The sequence below is a fragment of the Cupressus sempervirens genome, chromosome 3, assembly GCF_028749045.1.
Source record: "Cupressus sempervirens isolate cs-2001-9-10 chromosome 3, ASM2874904v1, whole genome shotgun sequence".
In the NCBI taxonomy this organism is placed as follows: domain Eukaryota; kingdom Viridiplantae; phylum Streptophyta; class Pinopsida; order Cupressales; family Cupressaceae; genus Cupressus; species Cupressus sempervirens.
The window spans coordinates 1,080,638,024-1,080,646,391 of record NC_143120.1 but is presented as its reverse complement, the minus strand read 5'-3'; positions in this window follow the sequence as shown (position 1 = coordinate 1,080,646,391).

The window sequence follows — 8,368 nt, the reverse complement described above, 5'->3', positions numbered from 1 at the left end:
TAAATGAAAAAAGAATAAATTTTGGATCATTGATTATGATCTAGAACCTTCCACGATTATCTATTTAAGAAGGGATCAAACCCTAAATCATTAGTGTGAGAAAGATTGTGAATGTATGCAAAGGAAGATCATGAATGAGTGAAAAGGATAAGGATAAAGCAAGGAAGGCTAAGTTTGACAGAGAGATCATACAAAGAAACCTAGTAGTGAAGGGTGTTATGGCCTCACAATGCATGCCCCATTTTGAGTCACAAAATGGGGACCCCCTAGTTTCAAAATTTCCTATGAGGCATCTAGTCCAAAGCCTTGGTCATTTTGGATCTTCCCTTGGGTCTAAGTCAAACCCCAGTCTCTGATCAGGAAGGGTCAAGCAGTTAGATATAAATAAAAAAATCAAGTTTAAGACTTTAATGTGCTTAAAGTGCGCACATGCATGCAAACTTCACCCTTGCTCTGGGGATGCACAAATGCACATGTGTGCACCCTTGAAGGTGCACACCTACAGAGGTGTGTACTCCGATCCCCCCTAAGGGTCTATATAAGACTACCTCCTCGCTTGCATAATGCCATAATATTCATGTGCGCACCATGCACACCTTGTCAAGGTGTGCATGTGCGCTAGTGCATAGTTGAGCACTTTGTCATTTCCAAGGAAAAATTAGCACACTAGCACACCTACCAAGGTGCGTTAGGTGGGCTAGTGTGCAAAATTGGCTTTGGAGGGGAAAATCCATGGTCTTGTTTATTTTGACTGGTGTTGACACAATTTTTTGTCATTCTACATCTTGTGGAGTGCTCTTTTGGGTCTTCCAACATAGGATAACTAATGTTTGCTTCTTTGTGCAGATAAAAAGGCATCCTCATTATCCATAAGCACAAAAAAATCCATTAGAATTGCATGCACATTTTCAAAATAGGTGCCTTGGGATTTCAGATAGAAGTGGTAGAAGGAGTTCAAATCTATCAAAATGTTGGGCTATAAAGAAGTATAAATCATCAAAAAGGAAAAAACAAGTACACTAGAGTGCTCCTAGACCTTGTCTGAGAAAAACTTAGAAACCATTTTAAAAACTGAGAACTTTGATTTTTTGGTTAATTGATCACCTTGCACAATTCCCTAAAGGTGTGCAAGTGCACAATTTGAATATTTGGTGACTGAATTATCTCTAGAAGGTGTGCAAGGTGTGCAGGTGCACATTATAATTTTGAGATATGCATGAGTTGAAGGACTCAAATAGAAGGTGTGCATGTCAAAAGGTGCATAATTTTAAAAGTTTTGAAGAGAAAAGTACATAGGTGTGCAAGGTGCACAAATAGACCTAAATCATTAAAAAAAGACAAAATAAGTACACTAGAGTGCTCCTAGGCCTCGTTTGAGAAAAACCCAAAAATCATTTTCAAAATTGAGAACTTTGATCTTTTGGTGAATTGAACACCTTGCACGAATTCCCTGAAGGTGCATAGGTGCACAATTTGAAGATTTAATGAATGAATTGTCTCTTAAGGTGTGTAGGTGCACATAACTAAAACATCTATAGGCTCTCTAAGGTTTCGAGTATTACCATAACTTCCTTGTCTTCTGTAGCAACTAAGATCACACTCAAACCCATAACTTTCAAGTTCCAAGGAATGCCCAAGAAGTCACACTTCATGATTTCCATAAGGAAGTGAGGGTAAAGTATGAAACTCTAGACTTATTAGCTCCTTAATAAATCACCTATGCTATCCAAAATTTCAAAGGGAAACATCTACATGTCATTTTGGTATAAAGGGGAAGAAAACTCATATGCTAGAAATCAAGTTCTGACACTTAGAAGATTTTTTGGATTTTTGGGTCCTGTCAGCAAGGTGCATAGGTGTGCTTTTCTTAGAGGTGCACTGACAGTTTTAAAAAAGAAGTAGTGCAACAAGAGTTAACTTTCAGTTGCTATTTTAGAGCATTCCATCCATCAAAAGCACATTTTGATGGTAGTTCAACTCCCAAAGACACTTAAAGAAGGCCGAGCTTCTATTTTTAGAGCTCCCAAAGACTCCCAGATCATCTCATGGCTTCTATATTTTTATCTTCTCATTATTTTTATTGTTTTAAGTCATGTAAAGGCTCATGCACCCATTAATTGATATAAACAAGGGTGGAGACCTACTTAGCACCATTTAGAGAGTTAGTTTGTATGTAATTAGCATTATTTTATTAGCTTTTTAGCATGAGTTTGCATTAAAAGAGGTCTCACTCATAACACAAAAGGAGGAGAGGATTTCTTATAAATACATGGATGTAATATATACTCTGAGCTATTATTTTGATTCAATAATATATGCTATTGGTGCTCTCATTCTGAGTGTAGTTATTCTTGTCAAATTGTGCTATTTTGTGAATGCATATTTATGTTTAATAATGGAGCCAATGGTTTTATTGTATTGTTATGATTGTGCAACCTTTTAGTTTTGGTCTTTGCCTCATGTTAATGAATTTCTCTGACATAGCAAGTTGGAGAAAAGATCACCAATTTTTTTTGGATAGCCTCTTGTCTCGCATGAGTGCACTTTCTCTGGTCTTGCACTTTGATGAGAAGTGAAACATTTTTCCGATTATTATTGAGTTCCCATCAATGATTGCATTAGTGGAATTAAGGAAGAATTGCTACTATTTTCATTGGTTTCCTACCTGATCTTCTCGATGATTTAACTTGCAGATGTATTTTTATCGTGGTTTATGTTTGTTAGAAATTTCCCTTTCAAGTTATTTTCTTTAATCTCTTTTTACCTTATCTTTTTTATTTGCTTTGCTAAAACTTGATTAAAAATAGGAATTCATATAGTTGTATTGATAAATTGCATTCATCATAAAATAGAATATACCAAAAATATATCTCTTTTGTGGCTACTTTACAAATAGTAGATCAAACATCTCATCCAAAATTGGTGGAAGCAACAAGGGCCTCCTCATAAACATACACATTTATCTTTAATTGACCAGATTCCAATAGGTTGCAAGATTTCCCAAAACCTTGGAGTTGATCCTAGATTAGCTTTTCAAGAGAGGAGTTTGAAAAGATTATTGTCATTAAGCATTGTGCAAAACAACATCTCAAAAAAGGTTAGGACAAAGCAAATTAGATAAGGAGATCAGAATTAAACATTGAAGAGAGGATATCTATAAAAAGATTCATAGATAAAATAGAAGGATCAGGTATTGAGACATTCTAACCAGTGTATCATGGTAAATCTCTTAACATAGTAGTTTTAATAGACCTTTCTAAATCTCCTAATAGAGTGCTTACTTCAATGTAAGTTTAGATCCTTTATCAAGGTAGACTTAACAGTCTTGTTATTCTTTTAACCGAGTAGACCCCTCACAGGATAGTTCACTAGAAATGATCAAATTGTAGCCATAATAGGAAAAAATTGTTGTCATAGCAGTAAAGATTTGTGAGTGTCATCCCCACCTCAATTTTACCTTCACCTTGGAGGGTTTTTGGGTTACCAAAATCTTTGTTTTATGAGTTTACATTTGCATGTTGATGGATGTTATGCATAGTTAGTTTTCATTTTAGTTTTATAGCTCACTATTATATGATATATGATCTAAGATATGAGATGAATTACGAGTGAATTTAGTTAATCTAATATTTTTTTTAAAGGGATAAGTTTTAAAGATCCTGGTTCCCCCCCCCCCCCCCCCCCCCAACCCTCAGTATCTTGTTTCCCAATAAGACTTCCAATAGACTACTACCCTATCTTTGGGGCTTTTGTAACATCTTTTAAAGGATATTTTTTAGTCCTTGATTATCTAGAAGAATCATTAGTTTCATCTAGTAAACTATAAAGTAGTTGCATTAAAGGCATCTACTAATAATCTATTGAATGCAACATTTCAAAGTGTATCCCCATATAAGGGAATCTGTTTGTGTGAAAATAATCAAGTGAGAAAGAAGGACATTAAATCACATTACTTTTTACATGAAATACTTGACTGGAACCTTGAGAGAAAAATCATAAATTATTTATATGCATAGGTGTGTGTGTGTGTGAAAAACACATAGTTATGTATGTAAGTAAAAAGAAAATGGGTTGAAGCCCAAGTAGTTAAAGTTGTTGTTATAAAGATGAGTTGTTTCTCAATAAAATTACAAGTTCCATTAGAGTGGTTTTTTTCCCTATGAGAAAACAATAAAGTTTTGAGGGTTTCCCACTCAACACAAAATTTTGTATCCTCTTCATGTGAGTTGTTCATATTTCTCTGATATCATATTTTGATTCATGATCAGTTATATGTTTAATGTTCCTATGTTTTAGTATTCATGCGATGAATACATGTAATAATTTTAATTAAATATTCTATTTTGATTCACCTCCTCTTAGAATAGTCACTACTTCCAAAATAGAAGATCAACTAGTCTACAATTACCAGAATCTTAAATATGTTATAATGAATACCTGAATTCACTAGATTCAAAAAAGGAAAAGTTAATGCATATCAAACCAGGGAATGTGAAATATAATGAGAAATCTGAAACTTGTAAGGGATAAGTTGGTTGTATTTTGTTTTCTTATAAAGGATAAGTTGAGATTTTGAAATTTCCAAGATTTGGGGTTTTAAAGTATGGAAATAAAAATGAAATTGTTGACCATTCCAAGTTAGCCAAGGTGATTGAGGGAATTGTAGTCCATACACTAGTTGGAATCTTATGGAAATCTTTATTTGCTAAGATACGACTAACATGCCTAGAGAGAACAAATTTGAACAATTATACATCAATTTACAAAATATTTATTCTTGTATTCATTGAGGTATAGTATAAAGTTCAAATTTTTAGATTAAAAACCTTATAGACACATGTAAGGGGGAAGGGACAAGGAATGCAGGTGGAAAAAATGGTTTCTATTAGCCTCCACCATATTAAGAATGGGGGCATTAGCATCAGAACTTACAACTCTTGACAAAAAATACTACTGATACTATTTACCAGGCACCTTCAAACACCATAAGTAACCTTTGTACACTATGGTTTATTATTTGAAACCATTTATATGGAATCTTCAAATGCAATAACAAAAAATAGTACATTGTTATTAATAATTTATGTTTACAATATTTGTGTGGCTAGAGGGAAATGGTGTTTGAGATATCCTTTTAGATGAAACACATTGCATGTAGATAGGTTATCCACCCTGCTCCCTATGGAGAAAGGATGAGAGTCATTCATAAACCTTATACCATTACCTGCATAGATGGCACATTTCTTTCCCTTTCAAGGCATCTGCGGGCAAGAAAACCAATATATGATGTTTTGGTTTTGTTCACCCACTTTTTCAAAAATAAAAAATTGTCAATAAGTATTCTCCATCACATCTCTATCATTTGTGTTATCCTCCTAGTATTTACCATATGTTTTACATTTTTCAAAAGGGAGAGCAAAAAGCACCCATCTAGAAACAAATCTCAGAAAGAGTTTTACAAATATAAGAGCTCATCTTAGTTCATGGGTTTTAGCAATATAAGAGTTCATTAGTTCAGGGTAAAGTTCAAGAATTAACCAATCTTCCTAACATTGGATGAAGAATTATTTAGTCTTCCTAACAGTGGAAGAACCAAAATAAATTGGTTGAACCAAAGAGCTCATTAGTTCATGATAAAATTTATACTTGCTTTATCTTTTTCTAGGTATTGCTTTATCTTTTTCCATGTGCTTTCTTTATCTTATCTAAACTTAGAGGTGGTATTTGCAAAATGTTTTATACTTTCCAAAAGGGAGAGCAAAAAACACCGATCTAGAAACAAATCTCTAAAAGAGGTTTACAAATATAAGAGCTCATCTTAGTTCATGGGATTTAGCAATATAAGAGCTCATTAGTTCAAGGTAAATTTCAAGAATTAACCAATCTTCCTAACATTGGATGAAGAATTATCCAGTCTTCCTAACACTAGATGAACCAAAATAAATTGGTTGAAATGAAGAGCTCATTAGTTCATGACAAACTTTATACTTGCTTTATGTTTTTCTAGGTATTGCTTTATCTTTTTCTAGGTACTTGCTTTATCTTATATAAACTTAGAGGTGGTATTTACCAAATGTTTTATACTTTCCAAAAGGTAGAGCAAAAAGCACCAATCTAGAAACAAATCTTAGAAAGAGATTTACAAATATAAGAGCTCATCTTAGTTCATGGGTTTTAGCAATATAAGAGCTCATTAGTTCAGGGTAAATTTCAAGAATTATCCAATCTTCCTAACATTGGATGAAGAATTATTTGGTCTTCCTAACATTGGATGAACCAAAATAAATTAGCTGAACCAAAGAGCTCATTAGTTCATGACAAACTTTATACTTGCTTTATCTTATCTAAACTTAGAGGTGATATTTACCAAATGTTTTATACTTTCCAAAAGGGAGAGCAAAAAACACTAATCTAGAAACAAATCTCATAAAGAGTTTTACAAATATAAGAGCTCATATTAGTTCATGGGTTTTAGAAACATAAGAGCTCATTAGTTCAGGGTAAATTTCAAGAATTAACCAATCTTCCTAACATTGGATGAAGAATTATCCAGTCTTCCTAACACTGGATGAACAAAAATAAATTGGCTGAACCGAAGAGCTCATTAGTTCATGACAAACTTTATACTTGCTTTATCTTTTTCAAGGTATTGCTTTATCTTTTTTCGGGTTCTTGCTTTATCTTATCTAAATTCAGAGGTGGTGTTGCAATAATTATTGAATCTTCCTAATATTGGATGAATAATTACCCGATCTTCCTAACATTGCATGAAGAATTATCCAATTTTCCTAACATTGGATGAACCAAAGTAAAGTGGATGAACTGAAGTTAATAAAATTTATTGGAACAAAAAAGGTGCTACAAGAATTATAGAATTTTAGTAAACTTAAATGGAAGAGAGAAGGTGTTGTAAAAATTATAGAATCTTCTTAACCGAAGTTAATAAAGTTTGATGGGACAAAAAGGTGTTACAAGAGTTATAGAATCTCAGTAAACTTGACAGAATATAAAAGATGTTGTAAGAATTATGGAATCTTCTGAACATTAGATGAATAAATGTAAACTTTGATGGGACATTTAAATAGAATCCAACTCTTTGGAGAAGGTTTTAGAAGATAATACTAGGTTATTAGGAAGTCTAAGGGGGACAAATAGTGAGGGTGCCTTGACTCTCAAATAACACTTATAACAAGAAAAAAAGAAATTAGAAATGATTGTTGTCCAGTTCTATGTAGAATTAATAACATAACAAGGATGAATCTAAAGTATGGTACACATCTTTGTTAAATATATTTGTAGACCAATGGGGAGGAATAAATGTAGTTGACACAATGTCTAAAAGTGGAGTGTTTTTGAATAATGAATAGGATGAACTAGTTGAGGACTTGAGAATCAAGGACTAATCTAAAGTATTTTACAAATCTTTGTTAAATCTATTTGTAGAATTCAAAATAAACAATAGAAAAAAAAAAAATGTAATTGACACAATGATGAACTAGTTCATGAGGACTTGAGAATCAAGGATGAATCTAAAGTATGGTACAAATCTTTGTTAAATCTCTTTGTAGAATTTAGAATAATCAATGGAGAGAAACAAATGTAGTTGACACAATGTCTAAAAGTGGTTTGATTTTTGAATGATCAAAATATGATGATTTTTTTGAGGTTTAAGAGATGTTGAGTGATGTCTTAAACAAAGTAGGTAACCTTCAAGTCTATGTTTACAAGTTTGGTGAATTAGTAAATATAGATTAATGTTTCTTTAGAGAAAAGATTTTACATTCAAAATGCCTTATCATTAATCTCAATGGAGAAAACATATTTTAGTTCACTTATCCATACTACTAATTTCCAATAATAAAATTTTCATTTAAACTATAATTATATAAAAAATATGACATTGATTTTCTTTTAGTGTTTTAATCATTTCTTAATAGAGTACTGTTTTCCATTTTTCTTAAGATTTGTATGACTAAATATTATATCAAACTACTGAAATTCACCTCCAATATAAATAGATAAATAATGTAAATAAAATATTATCATAATATAATTATGTTAACTAAATTACGTAATAACAATATAGTTTGTGCAAGGTTGCTTGAGCAATCATGACTGAATAGAGACTAACTTGCTAAATCCTAATTTAATCATTATGTTAATGCTTCTTCATTGTCGATTGTTGTAGAAGGTGATTGTTGGACCTAGGCATCTGTCTCTAAACTTTTTTTTAGATTTGCAAGAAAAAATTCTCCTAAGAATGAATACATTTGGGTGTTTTCCCTTAGCCTTTCTTCTAGTCTTTCCCACTTGTAATTAATGGAATTTTTGAGGATTAGCTTTCGAGGTGGTGTTTGGCTTGGGCATA